Here is a 19808-nt window from a genome sequence, read left to right on the forward strand (position 1 = left end):
TGTTTAGTGACGAAGACTGTGAATTTCCCATTCTTGTACCCTTGCTACACACTGAGTATGGGACCATGCCAGCAGTACAGTCTGACTTAAGATTCATGGCTACCCCACTTTCTGACATCTTCAAAGGAAGCTTGATTGAAAACAAAGAAAAAAAAGCACCTTTTGCTTTTCAAACGATTACCTTTTAAAACATCAGTGCTATATTTAAAGGATTCCATAAGTTCCTATTCATGTATAGTATATTCTTTTTAAAACTGCAAAATTCTCAAGACCTTTCTAATAACCATATGAAAGTGTTAAACAGAATTAGATCAATGGACACTAACTTTTGTAACCTATCTTGTTGAAATTGGATTACCAGTTTGATACTCAAATAAATCAGTTATAAGCTGTATATATTTCTGAGTGCAATTTTTTTTTCTCAATTTTGAAGTGTGATTTCTTATTACAATAATGTATTTTATTTTTGAAGAATAATTTCAGAGTAATTTTAAGTAATTAAATATACTGAACAGTAATTTTGAAAATTGCCTGTGTGAAGGAAATAGGTATAGCAATTTATCCTTTCCTTTTATAGGTTGAATTTATAGAACTCAACTTAAAATGTTTGAATTTTGAAGGAACAAAGATTTTAGTAAGAAACAAATTATAAAACTAACTTCAGGTATTTTTACATCAAAATTTTTACAACTTCTCCTATAAGAAAATTCGGGTTGTAATAGAGCTCATGCTATATGTAAAGGATAAAGGATGTTATAGTTTTTAAGGTTTTTAAGAAGTTTAAGTTATAATCCCATCTATACCTGAGAAATTTTTAAAGGCTTACTGATGCACAATGAATGGTAGGTAAATATATATATATATATATATATATATATATATATATATATATATATGACTACTCAAAAGTTTATTCTGATTTTCTTTCTGAAACATGGATTCAATTCATCAAAGCAAAATCATATTTCTTGTATCAAATACTTCTAATTATTTTAATTTCCTATAATCATTTTACTAATTATAAAAATTCTCCAGCAAATATAGTTTTATAGTAATACCAAACAAATAGCTGCACAAACCCAATCTCTAAGGTAACAGGTACATTCTAACACTTGACTGTTGGGAGCTAATGACAGTCTATTTTTAACTATTTAATTCCCATGGTAGATATTAAGATGACTTAAGAGGATATTTTAAAAAATTGTTGCAGAAAGCCAGCCTTCGTGTTTCTACCGGTGACATCATCCACACATTCTTTCACTGTGCTTTTCAGGATGAAAATAACAAATGGGAATTGGAGGTCAATGAGAAGTTTATCTGTGTCAGATTGGGAAACTTTACACATCATTACTTTTCTTTCTTGTCGATTTGCTTGAGAGTTTAGACTTTAAAGGGATGAGCCAGCTCTTGACCTTGATAGTTTTGTTTTGTTTTGTTTTTTTAGTGACTAGTATGAACTCACACAAATGGTCAGAAATGATAGCAAAATACAAAATAACAACAATGCTAATGATCTTTTTATTATTATTATTATTATCAAAAGCATGGAGAAACCAACTACTCTGCGGCAAGCATCAAGGAAGGTTTTCGGCTACCTAAAAAAGGAACCATAAACAGTTGTGTGAAACCCAGGACAGGAGGGGATGTTTCCATCACACAATTCCTTTCTATTGTTTGGTCTTTTATTTTCTTTTTTCAAACAACAGTCTTTTTGATGCATGGCTCACATCCAACGAAGCTTACTCTTCTGTTGTATTTGATGCTCTAGAATGTTTGAATATTCATAAAGTTACACAGCCACTACCATTATTTAACTTTAAAAGGGCACCCAAGTCCCCAGAAGGCCCCTAAGAAGAGTTGTCACTTCATTTTCTAGACTGCTGCCTCTTGCTGGAAATGACAAGTTCCCATTCTGCAACTGTGCATTGTGTGAATTCTGTCTCTTGGCACATCACGTAGCTTTTGGTACAAGGCCTGTTTAACTTACCAAAACTTTTCATAAAGGACACTTCTTGATAAGCATATCAATGTTAAACTTGAATGTTAAACTACTAATGCTATTTTAAAAGAAAATATATTTTAATGCATAGCACATTGTCTACTCTGGGAATGAGTCAATATTCCTATGGCAATTCTTAATTTCCTATTCTGCCACCCTGGTGCTTAATTCATAATGTCACAAGATGCAACGTACTATATTTTAAAAAAGGAAATCCATCATGTATTGTAGAATTATCAATTAATAATTTTTAGGACACCTGGTTGCGAGTGGTAGCAGACAGATTTAATATTCAACTTTTGAAAGAAATTACGCTTGCCTACTAGACATTAGGAGAGATAAGTAATCAGACCAAAGTATTAACTGCAGAGATTTTAGTTATTTTAATTGGTATATAAAATTATAAAAATACACACTTTGGTGGAATACCATGAACTACTTTAATATATAATATGGTGTAATAGTTAAACTTGTTCAAATGTACCAAGCTCATCAGACATTTATGATTTCTTTATGATTCAAACTTCACAATCATTTCTTCTAGCTTTTTAAAAATATGTAATACTATTTTTCACTGCTGTATAGTGGCAGAAGTCCTCTCTTTTACCCAGCTTCAATTAATTCCCATCAATGTGTCTTCAACACCCCAGCTGCTTTCCTAGACATTTGGTAGTCACCATTCTAGTCAAAGCCCAATACTATCAGTTTTGGCATTACACACACAGCAGGGATCAAGCTGCCCTGCCTTTATGTGACTGGCTTATTTCACTTAAAATAATGATCTCAGATTCATCCATATGACACATGTGGCTTATCACTTAAGAACCGCTTATACTTTCAGTATCATTACATTCAACCATGCTAGTCACAAAGCCATAACAAAGTTTCTAAGGATATTAACACATAAAAACAGGCACATTTTGGCTCACAGTTTTAATATCCTCTCACTGATTATGTCTATGATATTTTCAGAAGATGCCCAGGCAGCTCATCATTAATTAAGTAAGTATAAACACAATGAGCCAAATTCTCCGATATAGCGCAGTAGTTCTCAATCTGTGGATCGTGATCCCTCTTCAACAGGGCTTGCCTAAGACCACTGGAAACACAGATATTTACATTGCAGTTCATAATAGTAACAAAATTACAGTTATTAAGTAGCAAGAAAAATAAGTTTATGGTTGAAGTCACTACAACATGAGGAAGTATAATAAAGGGTCACGGCATTAGAAATGTTAAGAACCACTGGTATAGCGTAACAAGGATGACACTGCAATTTCCAAAAGAATCCTCATTTTCAAATATAATGCTCCCCATGAATTCAATTTAAAATTCTGTTTTTCTGAACTTCCAGTTTTACCCGTTTTATTTAATTGCATACATGTACAATGTGACTCATAAATTTTCCTTGACTACCTAATAAACTTGATTTCATTTCTCAATTTGAGATATACTTTTAAATATATAATTATAGATAAAAATTTTCACTAGTCAAACTTATTTTGCTGGAAATTTTAAAACCTGTTTCTGTCTTAAACAAATACATGTATTGACTCATGTAATTGTGATATTTGTACCATGATTATGACATAGGCAGAACAGTAAAACATTGTTCTTGAGTTCTCAGTAGTCCTCATTGTCCGCTATGTTCAGAGAGTCCGGTTTTATCCCAGGCTTTTCCAGACCCCGGCCAGCTGGCCTTGGTGAGTTCCCGATAGAACATCCCCATTGTCTCAGTGTGTGGGTGCACCCCTCGCGGTCTTGAGTTCCATGCTCGTGCTTTCTCTCCTTCTGCTCCTGATTTAGACCTTGAGATTTCAGTCCGGTGCTCCAATTTGGGTCTCTGTCTCTGTCTCCTTTCATCGCTTGCTGAAGGTTAATATTCAGGAGGATGCCTATATGTTTTTCTTTGGGTTCTCCTTATTTAGCTTCTCTAGGATCACTAATGGCAATGGGTTTCTGATCCTACTGCACGCACTGGCTTTGTGGGAGCCTAGGCAGTTTGGATGCTCAACTTACTAGACCTGGATGGAGGTGGGGGTTCCTTGGACTTCCCACAGGACAGGGAACCCTGATTGCTTTTCGGGCTGGGGGGAGACTTAATTGGGGGAGGGGGAGGGAAATGGGAGGCGGTGGCGGGGAAGAGACAGAAAACTTTAATAAATAAATAAATTAAAAAAAAACAAAAAACAAACAAACAAACAAACAAAAAGAACAGTAAAACAATTCAGCTGCTGAGAAGCTATTTTTTCAACAAATGAAGATTGTCTTTAAGCCCACATGATCAGTTTTAGGCAAGCCTTTTCCAAGTGTTAAAAGTAGTTGTTACCTTTAGCTATTGATTTTTCAGAAACAAAAGATATTTTCCCTCTTAATTCTTTCAGTTTAGGTTATCTGCCAACATCTTAATCAATTAATATAGCCAAAGGATTAGTGAATTTTAATTGGCCAACCTTGGATTACATAATTTTCCTTACTTTTACAAAATATGTTCAGTTTTTATTTAGGACAAAATGCATAATTCTCTACTAAAAAACTCTATTAATACAGTAAAACAGAAATATAAGGAAAAGATGACCATTGTTCAGTGAAAAAAGCATTTGGTCTCAAATTTTGTTGTTCAGACTTCAGAGACATATGTATATCTATTTAATAGTATTACCCAAATTGTCATTTATTTTGCTGATGTTGTCTAGAAAATCTGATAAAATAATGAAGAATAATGAAATCCATATTTTTGGCAGGACAGGCTGTGACTGCACCAGATAATTTGAAAAACAAAATGAACAAAGAAGACAGAGTACAAAAGAAACTGTATAAACATCAAAGGTCAACAAGGGTACCTAGATTGTGAGGGGAGTACACTGGCTTGGAGAAGTGGATTCTGGGAGCTTTATATGTAAGAAAGAGAGAACCTCACCTCCCAATCAATAATAGTATCTGCTATCAATTCTTCACAGTAAAGGGAGAAGCTACTAGATGAGAATTAACTCCTCCAAAGGAAGGACAAGCAATAACTATGGTAAATTCCTGAGTTCTACCACATTTGTGGAAATGTAACCATTATTTGCATAACCGTCCTCCAATGTAGCCAGAAACAGGCTGCCTGCTGAAAGCTTAAGATTCGTGGATTGATGATGATTTTGAAATTCATAATAAATATCTTCTTTTGTTTTCATTTATTTTGTTTTGACATTTTTGGCCTTGAGTTGAATCGGTGTCCAATTTCATTTTGTCCTGTTGATGTCAGGATGAAACTCAGCTCTCTGGCCCTCCATCTCACGGTGACAATTATTCTCCTCTAATCCAGCACTTGAGAAAACCATGCTGTAAGAAGATGCTGGGTAGTACACACTGAAATGAGTGGGACCTTTTTCATTTTTATAAATAGAATTTTCCTATGTCAGGTGGAGAACAGCATTAAGAGGCAAATAAAAAGCACGATAACAATTTAGGGGAAATATCTGTGGTAAAGTAACATTTTTTTCTGCCTTTTGAATAACTGTCTCCCACATTCTTACCCCTCTTTCAGGTCTGTCTAATAGGAAAATGAATCAATCATATGTAAGTGCAAAATTTTTGTTTTTTACTTCTTAATTAAAAATTAAGTATTATCTACTAGAAAGCTAAAATTACAATGCTGCTCTATGGAATTTAGGGCATGAAAAACAAAGCAATCAGTATAAGGAGAAAAATGGGTGTGTCTCCAGAGTGGCTGCTCCGTGTGTGCCGGTGAATAACGGGGGGATCTCCAGAGTGGTGTACATTTCTCTGGAAGACTGTACTGAAAATTGAAGATCTATTTTCTTGTACCTAAAGCTTTTGATTAGAGATACCTGCACACTTGCAAAATGCTCCCATTTCTGAGTGAAGGGATGATGAGGAGAGTAGTTACTGAGAGGAACTGCTTTATTTTCCTCTGCAGTTCAGAGAAGTGAAGCCAAAAAAAGCATGTATGTAGAAGAGAGTCTGAGTATCCTTGAATAAAAAGAGCATGAAAATACAATCCTGACTCTGGTTAATAATATATACCTGAAGACTAATGTGTTCAGGTCCAGAAACTCAAAGAAGGCCAACTAAAGCCTATACAGCCTCCCTGGTAAAGGCACTTGCCAGAAAGCTTGCTAACCTGAGGTACCTCAGTCCCTGGAAATCATGTTGGGGAAAGGAGAACCATTCCAGCAAGTTAAGTTATTCTCTGATCTTCACAGAAGTGTTGTGTTGCATTCTCTCTCTCTCTCTCTCTCTCTCTCTCTCTCTCTCTCTCTCTCTCTCTCTCTCTCTCACACACACACACACACACACACACATACACACACACAAAATCAACCAATCCACCAATCATTCAATGTATTGAACTTTATAAGGTCAGTTAAAACACTGCTAAATCTAAGACTATAGTTTTGTACAAGTAAATGTTTAATTGCTAGCTGAGATGAGCGAATTATCAGTGAATCAAAAATGATAAAGAAGCAATCAGTGTCTTGCCTCAACAAGATGAACCCTAAGAAAAAACATATATAGATTCACCTGAAAAGGGGAAGTAGACAAGATTGCCTCACCAAATTGGGAGCAAGGGGGTGGAGGGAGAAGAGAGGGCAAAGGAGAAGATGAGGAGAGAAGAGGAGGGGGGAGGAGAATTTGAGGGAACAGGGTAGTCGAGATGAAGGAAGGACAAAAACAAAAGCAAGGAAAAAGACATTTTGATTGAGAGAGCCTTTATGGGGCTAGCAAGAAATCTGGCACTAAAGAAATTCCAAGGGTGTCCGAGGGTGTCCGAACTGTCCTTGCCCTATAGTCAGATTGATACTATCTAAAAAGTCACCATAGATCCTCCATCCAGCAACTGATGGAAACAGAGGCACAGACCCGCAGTGGAGCATTGGGCTGAACTCTCAAAGTCCAGTTGAAGAGTGGGAGGAGTGAGAATATGAGCAAAGAGTCCAAGATCATGGGGACACCCATTGAAACAGTTTACCTGCTAATGACAGCTCACCAACTCTAGTCAGACAGGGAAGGAACAAGAATACGAACAAACTAGAGTCTTTGAGTGTGGGTGACAGTTATATGGCTGGGGCAGACAGAGGGGTCACTGGCAGTGGCAACAGGATTTATTCCTACTGCTTATACTGGCTTTCTGGAAACCCATTCTCATTGGATGGATTCCTTACTCAACCTAGATATAGTAGGGAGGGACTTGGACCTTCCCCAGAACAATGTGCCTTACCCTCTCTGTAGAGTGGGAGGGGGGAAGGTAGAAGGAATGGGAGGAGATGAAGTGGTGGGAACTGCGATTGGTATGTGAAATGAAAAAGTTAGTTTTTTTTTTAAGTAGTCAGTGTATCAGAATTACTAAAATAATAAAATCCTGGATATTTGCAATTTGACATTGGCCATTTCTAGGATAAAAGGTTAAAATGCCTTTTAGATATAAAGACAAAATAGATTGGAGATGAATGGAAGGGAAAACACATCGTTCAAAGAGTAATCACACCAATGCTGAAAAGAATATGTCACTGTCAAATAACAGGCAACTCAAAGTAAAATTACTGAGACAAAAGAAAATATTTATGTTAAAAAAGTCAATACAGTAAGAAAAAAGAGTTTCAAAATATATGAACCCTTTTTAACAACTTAAGCAGACATAGAAACAATTAGATAACAATAGCTGTTCTCCCTGATATTGAGAGAATTAGAAAGATAAAACAAATGTGGGCAGTGGTAACACACACCTTTAAAACTAGCACTTGAGAGGCAGAGACAAGCAGATCTCTGTGAGTTCAAGGTCAGCCTGGTCTACAAGCTTTAGTTCCAGGACAGGCCCCAAAGCTACAGAGAAGCCCTGTCTTGGAAAACGAAACAACAACAAAAAACAATACAAATATAAACAATGAATGAGGTTTTATCTAATTGATACTTGATTTATTATTTTTCTTTTAAATTCTTGTTTTTTATTAAAAACTTCATATATGAATTCAACATGTTTGGATCGTATTTGTTCCCTATTCCTCCCTCAGCTTCTCCAAGATCCAATATCCAAACCCTTTCCAAACTTCATGTTCTCCTTTTGATTTCCATAACCCTTCACCCTTCTCTTACCCAATTTGTCTAGAAGTCCAGTACTTGTTTTTTTTTTTTTAATTCTTTTTCTTTTATCAAGTAAAGGTTAGCAGAAATGGTGGTATTAGGGGAAACAGTTCCTTTTAAAAGGACAAGCATCACAGTCATCAAGACCCCTTATCTTGCATTTCTGTGGATCAGGAGGCAAAAAGTTATTCTTTCCTCTTGGTTTTGTATCAGAAATCATGGTACATATACAAAATGGATTTTTTTGCGACTGTAAAGAAAATATAAATGATGAAATCTGCAGGTGAATGGATGGAACTAGTAAAAATTTATATACTGAGTGAAGTAGTCCAAATGCAGGAATGCAAACATTGTCTATTCTTACTCCTATACCAATCCACATGCCAAAGCATTAGAAGCATTTCTTGGAGTCCTCTGTAAGAGTAACAAGTGCTCTAAATAACTAAGCCTTAGGAAATATTCTTGCCATAGAGGCATGAAGATACTCACTAGCTCTGTCATATGAAGACTATTTAAATCTTCAATCTAACTGAAATTCACATGCTTATCATGCTGAAGTTATTCTGCTTCAGTTTCCACATATGAATATTCCAATTCTATAAAATCATTTGTTGAAAAAGTACTCTTTGAGACAATGAAGCTCAGGTGATAATTCAGTAACCAATAAGTATACTACTATTGAATTATACACATCTATCCCTCCTACTAATTTACTTGGCAGACCAGCTTTTTTAATTGCACATACTGGGTACACATACTCTTTCTGAGTAATAAACCTTGACTTTCACCTGCAGAGAAACACATAAAGTCTTCTCTTTGATCAGTCAAATTCAGAAAAACAGTTACAGGATACTAAACAATTTTGAGAGTAGGAGAAATGTCAAAAAAGAGCCCACTAAATGGCTATCAAGTACTAAGTGGCTAATCCTAAAATCATGTACATACAATTAATAAATAGACTGAGCCAGTTATATATTTAGAAATATACATGTAACAACAACTAAATAAATAGAGACCATAAATTTGAAAATGGGGAAAGGAGGGTACATAAGAAGAGTTGAAGGGAGGAAAAAGAAGGAGGGAATGATATATTTTAATCTATAAAATGAATGGATAAAAAGGTAATTTTCAAAACCAAAGATAGGCATTTCACAAAAGATAATTTATAATGTTGTATATGAAAAGTGTATGACAAAATAAATGACTAATGACATGAAAATTAAAGTCACAATAAACTTTAGTGGACACCCACTAACAATAACTAATATTAACAGGACAACTCCAGATGTGAGCAACAGAGGCTCTCATAAACTCAAATAGGAGAGTATGTATATTTTTGAAATCTCTTTGGAAAATGATTTAGCATCTAGTACTACAAAGTATTCATATAATAACAATTTCTTACCAAGTGTAGGTATTGCATAGCCAGAAATAAAATACAAGAATTTTGTGGCAGACTTCTTTTGTTAATCACTGACTATAATCCAGTTGTTCATTATCATTGGGGTGCTCTAAATCTACTGTTGCAGTCATGTAGTGAAATTCTATGTATCAGAGGAATTGAACATAACACTTCACATCTCATGTGTGTGTGTGTGTGTGTGTGTGTGTGTGTGTGTGTGTGCATGTGATAGTAAATCTTCATTTTCAAAGTGACTGAATTTGGAATTGTCAATGGCTGTGTCCTTGAGGCTGAACTATGGAGGGGAGCAGACCTAGTCTGAATGCACATAGCATCCTGTAGGCTGAGACCCAAATATGAATATACAAGGGAGATGGGGAAACTGGCTGAGTGTCAGAGAGAAGAATACCAGGAAGCGTTCCTATTTGCTTCCTGCCATGTGTGAGCAAGCAGCTCTCTGCTACAACCATGAGGTGTGTCTGCCATTGTGCCTTCATCAGTTTGAATGTCTGACTGCACTTCCTGAATCTTAAGACAAAACAAAACTGAGAAGAAAAGTAACAAATCCAATGATATAGTTCATGAACTTTAAATTGCTGGAAACTTAGATTCTTGTAAAATTACAGCACGAAGCAGTCTCTGATAAAAGCTGAATAATGAAGTTTTTCTTCACCATGTGAGAGGACTTGAATTCAATCCCAGGCAACATACAAATATACAGATACACACACAGACACAGATACACACATGGACACACATACACACATACAAACACAATGACACACACAGACACACACATAGACACACACAAATTCAGATATACACACATGCACAAATACAAATGCAAAAACACAGATACACACAAAGACGCAAAAAAGACGCGCAGACACAAATATACACACAGATACATACACACATAGAAACAAATACACACACACAGACACACAGTGACACAAACAGTAAAGCACACACACATATATAGATACAGACACAGATACACAAACACACACACAGAAACACAGCCACATACACACAGCCACAAACACAGACACAAATACATGCAGACACCCACATAGTGACACAGTCATAAACAGTGACACATAGAGATACACAAACACAGACATGTAAGACAGACATACAAGCACAGGTATATACACACAGACACACATAGACACATGCATGCAGAAACTCACATAGTGTCACACACAGTGACTCACACAGACACAAAGTCACAGACACACATATAGACACAGATACTGACACACACACATGTTGTAGGAGGCCTCTTGTTTGATTTCCCTGCCACCCAGCAGCTCAGACCCAATATAATCACACAGAAACTATTATTTAAAACATGGTTGGTCCATTAGCTCTAGCTTATAGATGAACATAATCTTAGTGGTTAACACTTATATCTTAATTTAACCCACTTCTATTAATCTGTATATTGTCACGTGGCTATGGCTTACTGGTAAAGTTCTGGTGTCTGCCTATGGCGGGGCTATGTGACTTCTCCCTTACTCTGCCTCCTTTCTCCCAGCATTCAGTTTTGTTTTCCTTGCCTACCTAAGTTCTACTCTCTCAACAGGCCAAGGCAGTTTCTTTATTCACCAGTGTTATTCACATCATACAGAGAGGAATCCCACATCATACACAGACACAGATAAAGATACACATAAACAAAGATGTGCCCACAGATATATACATACACAGATACAGAGACAAAAATGTCACACACACACAGGGACACAGAGAGAGAGAGAGACAGTTAAACACATACACAGTCACACACAGAGATGCAGATACACAGTGATACACACAGTCACCCACATTGACACACACAGAGATTTAGGTACACGCATAGATACACACAAAGGCACAGATACATACATACAGGTGCAGACACACACAGAGACACACACAGTCACACACATCGAGACACGCAGAGATTTAGGTACATACATAGATACACACAAAGACAGATATAAACATACAGGTGCAGACACACACAGAGACACACACAGAGACATGACACACTCACAGACACACAGATACAAACACACGCACAATCACACACAGAGACACACAGACATACAAACAGACATACACAGATACACATACACTCAATAACACACACAAACACACATGAACAGATAAAGTAGTGCTTGTGAGTTCTAGGAATTTGTGAAGACTTAATGGATAAATACAAATACCAACTCTGAAACGAATACTACTGAAACCAGGACATGGGTTATTTTAAGGAATGGCAAATGAGTTGCTCATACTTTTCTCTTTTACAGCTGGCCATTTATTTCCGTAATCAGTTAACTTCCTTGGGATGCATGTTTGTATTTCATTGCCATTTGCATGCATTCTTTCCAAAGTAACAATAGCTAATATATGCTATATCACCTATTATATGCCAATAATTTGGATTTCTGTATTTTATTACAACTCTAAAATAGAAGTGGTTTCACTTTCACAGTGTTTAATAGTGTGCCAAAAGAATATCTTAAGATGCATGGCAAATGTGAATCAGCATTTACTGGAAGTTACTAAATGGAAATGGATAATTTTCATCCAGAAAGATAAACCATGGTTTTATAATATAAGGATTCCACATGTTGTACACAATTCAAAATTCCCAGATTTTAAAAGCTAACTTAATTTCGTAGCTTTTCCTTTCTTCCTCAGTGGGCATGCTTTCCACCACAAACCCAAGTTGCAATATTCATGCAAACTTCTAGGATTTTATATCAGAGTCCTGCATTCTTGAGAATACAAACGGTCTATAAACTGGCATACTGGCCAGAAATACTTAATGAGAAAAGTTCACAAACTTCCTGAGGGCAGGGATAGTGGCAGTGGTAGAAGTTTTATGTATGGCCTTGGGTTAATTTCCCTAGCACAACAAAAAAGAGAATGATCAGTTGATGGCAAAATAAATAGAACTAGTCATTTACTATTCTTTTATGCTTAAAAAAAAACACTTTTTTTTTCGTATAGCAGACTCTGACCACAGTTCCCTACCCCAACACCTCCCAGATGCTTCCAACCACCCCACACATTGAACTGGATTCATTTTCTTTTTCACTCTCCTTAGAAAGCAAGCACGCAATAAAACAAACAAAAAACTAACCAGAATTTAAACACACACACACAAACTGAATCCATAAAACCACAAAATCAGAAAACATAATATACAAGTAAAAGATCAGTAAGAAAAGAGAGCCCAACAAAGCAATATGAGACAAAGTGTATAGAAATACCATTGAGTCCGTTTGTGTTGGCCATCTACCACTGGGCATGGGACCTACCCCTAAGTGTGGTTTATATAACAAGTGAGACTCCTTGGAGAAAACTAATTTGCTTTTTACAATGGCAATTACAGATAGGTCCTTGGTTAGAAGTTAGAGACCATGTTCATTTTCCCTTCTCAGTGCTAGGACCCTATATGGCTTGAACCTGTGTAACGTTTCTGTTGCCACAGCCTCTGTGAGTTAGTCCTGTACTGTAGGAAACACACTGGTTCCTTGGCATGATCCATTCCCGCTGGCTTCTCTTTTATGCTTTGAATATTAAAAATCATAGGACAAGGAAACGTTACCGTAGGATCTGGAATTATACAGAAACAGAACAATTTAAACTCAAGTTATGTTACAGAGAAACTTGTTCAAATATTTTCTCTAATTTTGCCCAAAGTTTATTTTATTCATGTGTAATGTTATTACCAAACTTTACACATTGTATTTAATTGACCTCCTCTCAGCTGGGCAATGTTCAGCTGACTTTGAAGGCAGACCTGAAGCAAGGTTAAGAAGTAACTGGGGCTTGAGAGATTCATAATTGTAACAAAAATATCACAAATCACCCAGCAAAGGGGAGTATACATTAACAGAAAGATAATATTCCATTTATGAACAAAAATAAGGACAAAAATACATGAAGACCAATGATTGTATAGCAAAATATTTACTATATAATATTTTAGATCAGATGAAAAAATTTAGTACTAATGCATTGCATGTTGAATCAATGACTCATTTGAAGACTTTTATTATCTCTTATTTCAAGATAGCTTAAAATTCATAAATGTATCTCTATCTTTCATTCAGTATATTTTGACATATGAGAGTACAGCCACAGAATAAGTCATTTCAATTTGAAAGTCATAACTTTATCTCCTGCCTTTTTAATTTGAAGAGCCATACTTTAATGCCACTTTTTATTGTATTGCAGAATAAAGAAATTAATTCCCCGCAGATTGAAATGAGCATGAAGTATGCTGGTAGAACAAGAACACAACTGAGAATGGGTTTCATTTTATTCAGGAAGTTGTTGCATAAAGAACCTGTTTCTTCCATAGGTGTTGATGAATTTCTGTGATCTAAGTGCCCTTATAATTTAACTGCATGTCCAGAAGTCAAGTTGCCTTTTGGCAAAACAAAATGAGTTTAGCAGAATTCTGTTTAACCGAGATCTATATTCTGTTGAATGGTCCTTGAGGACCATTGAAAATATCCCTCCCAGTTAACTATCACCATGGAGGAGGGGTGTTGAAAATTTACTGTCCTTTCCAGAGTATGTTTATGATTTGTGGTGACTAATTTTATCTCTCACCTTTCCAAGAAGCATGGTTTGCACAAAGTTTTGTGTGTGTGGGGGGGCGCTATTCTATCTCATTCCATAATTTTCAAGTCTCATGACTAAGAAGAGCACTCTAGGTGGGGAAAATTTTCTTGGCTTTCTTGGATATCTATGTGAGGACATCTGGGAAGTATCACAGTGTAATCCACCCCACATTCGACTCAAAAGGGGCAGGAAGGTGGACACATGCCTTATATCACTCTCAGGTCTTTTTTTTTTTTTCACTTGAAGCTTGCTGCTTTTCTGGCCCCATGCTCACCCATGTCAGAATGACAAAAAAGTAAACTCTCTCCCTGGAAAGAGGCCCTAGCTTATTTCTTTCACTAGGTCAGAAGTTTAAAGGAGACTAATTAGACACAGCCCTTAAAGTGAGTTGGTGCTTCAGCTTAACTTGCCTAGATTTTTTTTTTCTGTGCTTATAATGAACTAGAAAATAGAGAATTTGTGGAGGAGTTTGAAGTAAGAACAGGAAACTTGGCAATAATAGTCATGTTTTCTACATTCCCGTGTCATTGGTTCATGATAAAATATCAAAACAGAAGTTTTTAAAAAATGTCCTGTCTTTGTTTAGCTAACTTGTTACAGGATGATCTGATTTTTGTTGCCACTAAAAGGTTTATTCTTCAACTTGCAAAATTATGGGAAACTAGCCACAAGGCCATGGCAATCCTCTCAAATGTGTGACCCTCACGTTAGAATATACGCAATGTTGGTGAGAAATTGCACTTCTTTGACTGAATAGAATTGACTGTAGGTTTCAAAGTCATAACAGGGAAAAGTAAAAATCAAGAAGAAACAATATATTGCTCTTTCTTTTATTAAACCCATGACTCTGTCTGAAATTTTTCCTGATTCTTTCTGGGATTAATTGTACCTTACATCTTGAACTCCAGGCTAGTGTTGAAGAAGGAAATCCCTGCAACTTTAGGTACCTTTGTCACATTTGAAAGACATCTGAATAAAAAATTCGGCTTTGATTTTGTTAGATCTTTTAAAAGTTTCTGTTACATGCTTAGAGTATGGACCAGGAAGTAAATCAGTTTGGATGCCCACCCCTTGAGAAGTTGAAAATAACTCTGCTATCTTTTCCATCAGGTGACAGGATCTTTTCACTCTTCGCAGAGTGACAGTCAATGCCACCAATCTCCAAACTCTCATGATCATCTGACCATCAGTTACTACTTCCTATAGCTAAGAGGTTTTCCTAGGACTATTGACTTTTTAGACTTAAAAAGCTACTCTTTTCCCATTCACTTTTCAAGTTTACCTGCCCCTGTCAACCCATGCCACAATGAGGGAAGACATAAAAGTTTCAGTGCACTTTGTCATCTGACACCATATATTAATGAGTATTTGAAATTTTATGAATCTAGAAACATGTGCCACAGTTTTAGAAATGTTGATGATGAAAATAGATTTTTTTAAAAGTGATTATTTATCTATTCTGGTTAGTTTTTCCTGAAGTTGACACAAACTAGGATCATCTGGGAAGACAGAAACTCAGTTGAGATAAACACATTCATCAAATTGACCTTTAGGCAAATCTTTGGAGCATTTCATTGGTTAATGATTGGTGTGGAGGCCCCAGAAACACTGTTGGTGGGAACACACCTTGGGAAGATGGTTCTAGGAGGCATAAAAAAGTAGCAGAACATGACCTGAGAACACGTCAGCAATTGGCTTTCCTCCAAGACATCTGCTTCAATCTCAACACTGAGTTGACTATTTTCATATATATATATATTCATAATATTATTTTCATATATATATATTTTCATAATAGTCCTAGTCATGATGGACTAAAGCTACAAGCTTAAATAGCCTTTCCTCCCCAAGTTGTTCTATTATGGTGTTTCTCACAGGCATATAAACCTCACTAGAACAGGTGAAAATAATAGAACGTTTATTATTATTGCTATTATTATTATTATTTTGGTTTTTCAAGACAGGGTTTCTCTGTGTTGCTTTGGAGCCTATCCTGGAACTCAGTCTGTAGACCTCAGTTTGAGGCCGGCCTCAAACTCACAAGTGCTGGGGTTAAAGAAATGTGTTACCACCACCAGTGCTTGGCATATATTTTCTTATTAATGATTTATGATGGTATTCATTAGGTTGTTATTCCTAAATACATAAATTATAAAATACTTGAACAATGATGCTAATGAGTAAGTTCATCATATATAAATGGCAAACAAAGGGAAAAGTCAATAAAATGGGGAAATAAATTATTAGGGGAATTTATTCATTGCATTGCATTCAAAAGCTCTTCTTTTATTTTTTTCTCACAATTCTGGGTACAGACTCTTGGACCACTTTCTCCTACAGTTCAGGTAAGGACTGCACCACAGGGCAATGCTCGCACTTCTTCCATTATCTCTCTCTTGAAGGAAAATAAAAATAAAAGAAGAGAAGGAAGTCATCTATACCACTATGTTAAGTGGAATGGAAAAAGAAGTTTGCTTTTTGTTCTTTATACAATTATTTATTAAAATGATGTGTTCTTAAAATAGTGTCCTTGTAATTGCAACTGCTCACTCTAACTATTGATCAGAACCTTAAAATTTACAGTGATATCATGCTGTAGGAATTCCTACTGCCAAAAGCCTTTAAGTTACCTGCCCACGTGGGCGTGGCCTCTTATACTATTTATGCCAATGTAAAGTGAGCTTCTGGCCTCTTTTCTGGCTGAGGGATTCAGCTGTGATCTGGGAGTCTTCCCCTAAAATATAGCTTTCTATTATTCTCAATTTTGAGCTAGTGTGGAATTTCTTTTAAACATCCTTCTTCATCTGGCACCCTACGTGAATTTGGACTCTATTCCTACCAGGTGGACAGCCTAAAGGCCAAACTGTATATAGCTCAGAAAGTATCCCAACCCTGCCCTCTTGGCTTGCTTTCGCCTAGTAGGTTTTTTTTCTTTTCCTATAAAACACCCACCACAGCAGAACTAACTGCATGTAGCAATTTGGAAATTTCTCAAGCTCACAACCATCCTCTCCCCCCAGTGACGCATTCCTTGCCATGTGGCATCTCTTGTGTAGCTTCCAGCTTGTGCTCCCTGCCTGTGAGTTCTGGACTTCTTGCTCCATGTATGGAATTGATTTAATAGCTTTTAATTTGACAAGTAAAGCATATTTCTCAATATTTAACCAGTACCAAGTAAAAAATTCCAATAGGAAATAGAAAATTTATATTCTGGCAGACTTCTATAAATGATCAAAGACCAAAGCTAAGAGTATATATAAATGGTATTATAATTGTTGGTTGGATAGACATAGGTGTGGACATATCATTACTCTAGAATCTTGGTATCCAAATTGGTCTCTTCAAGAGGCAGATGTTCAATTACTAGGGATTGGAACCATGTCTCAAGTTAAACAAAGCATGAAATGGGTTGACAGCATAGGGACAGAAGACCAGAGAAGGAATCTGAGGCTGTATGTGTCTAATGTTGCAGTAAATTTATGGGGCAGCAATGGAATACCCAGATTAACATTCCTGCAGTCTCAGGAACTAATTATTCTGGGAAGGATATTATAAGGTACTATACACAAAGGTCACCAGCCATTCAGGGTGTACAAGAACACAAAGCAATTAGCAAACCTTTAGAGGTACCAACAGCACTACATTTAAAATAGTTTACTGGTAGTATCCTTTCACTGAAGAAAAGCTGTAGACTTTATAACAACTGTGATAAGAGCCACTAGATGCTCACCAATTTGAAGAATCCACCAGCTCTTGGACTTTCCTGTATTTTTTGTTAAAAGAATATCTGGTAAATGGATAATGGTGACAGATATAAGAGCTGTCAACAAGGTTATTCAATCCATGGCCCTTTACAATCTGGAATTCCTCTGCCTTCTCTATTACCAAAACGATGGCATCTTATAGTTATTGATTTAAAAGGTTGTTTCTTCACTATACCTTTACAAGAAAAGGATAGAGAAAAAGTTTGCCTTCACAGTGCATATTTATGATAATTATCAGCTTACTAGGAAATATAAATGGAACATCATTCCAAAGGAAATGCTTAATAGCCCCACCTATGCCAATACTTTCTAATTCAGCCATTAAAAATAAAATATAAGCAATTTCCCAAGTCTACACTTTACCATTGCATGAATGACATTTTGCTATCTGATTCAAACATAGATACTTTGGAAAGAATGTTTGAAGAAGTAAAGAAGTTTTTGCCAAAATGGGAATTACAAATTGCTCCTGAAAAAAAATACAGAGAGGAGATTCTGTCAGTTACCTAGGTTATAAAATAAGGCACATATGACATAAAAAAGGCACAAATTAGGAGAGACAGGTTGCAGATTCTTAATGACTTTCAAAAATTGTTAGGAGATATTTCTAGTCTATGACTGGCTGTTGGGATAACACCAGATCTAATAATTCATTTAAAAAAAACTTAGATGGTAATAAAGATTTGAATAGTCTCAGAGAATTGACAACTGAAGCAGAAAAGGAATTGACAATTGTTGAGGAGAAATTACAGGAAGCACATGTGAGTAGGACAAATCCAAATCTTAATTGTATTCTAGTTATATTGCCTTCCAGAATTTCTCCTACAGGAATTTTAATGTACAGAAATGATATTATCTTAGAGTGGATCTTTTTACCATGCAAACCAAGCAAAAATTAAAAACTTATGTGGAAAAAGTCTCTGAATTAATAATATAATATAAAATGTAAATTGAGACTTTATCAATTAGCAGGTATAGACCCAGCAGAGATCATAATGCCTTTCACTACTGATGAAATAAAAAATTTATGCGAAGACAATGAACTATGGCAAAGAGCTTGTGCTAATTTGGGGGGGGGGAGAAATTAATAGCAATTATCCTAAAAGTGATAGACTTAACTTTATAAAGGGAACTTCTTGGATTCTTCCCTGAATTGTATGTGATGCTCCAACAACTGGAGTCCATACATTTTATACTGAAGCAAATAAATAAGAGAAGGCAAGTTACAAATCAGAAGAATTAAGTAAGGTGGAACAAAGCCCTTATAATTCTGTCTAGAAGGTAGAATTATATGCTATTCTCATGGTGCTAAAGGATTTTAAAGGACCTCTTAAAATAGTTACTAATTCACAATATGCATAAAGTTGTTTTGCATATTGAAGCCACTGAATTTATACCAGATGATACAGAATTGACTTTTTTTTCATACAGGTTTAAGATATAATCAGGAATAGGCTTTGTCTTATATACATAATACACATCCAATCCCATATGGGTCTGCCAGGTCCTCTAGTACAAGGTAATGCAGAAACTGATCAATTACTGGTTGGAAGTATGTTGAAGGCCTCAGAATTTCATAAGAAATGTTATGCCAATAGCGAAGGTTTAAAGAAAGAGTTTTCTATTACATATCTACAATCTAAGGAGATTATAAAGAGATGTCCTATTTGTCCTTTCTACAACAAAATACCGATACCTGCAGGGACTAACCTATAGGGTACAAAAAAGAGTGAAATCTGACAATGGATGTGTCCCACTTTGCGGAATTTGGAAAATTAAAGGATGTACACCAGGTTTTCAGTGGGCAACTGCTTTAAGCTCAGAAAAAGCTAAGTCAGTAATCACACATTTATTAGAAGTTATGGCCATCACACAAATAAATAAATAATGCACAAATAAAGACGAATAATGGTCCAGCATATGT

The sequence above is a fragment of the Microtus pennsylvanicus genome, chromosome 1, assembly GCF_037038515.1.
Source record: "Microtus pennsylvanicus isolate mMicPen1 chromosome 1, mMicPen1.hap1, whole genome shotgun sequence".
NCBI classification, from domain to species: domain Eukaryota; kingdom Metazoa; phylum Chordata; class Mammalia; order Rodentia; family Cricetidae; genus Microtus; species Microtus pennsylvanicus.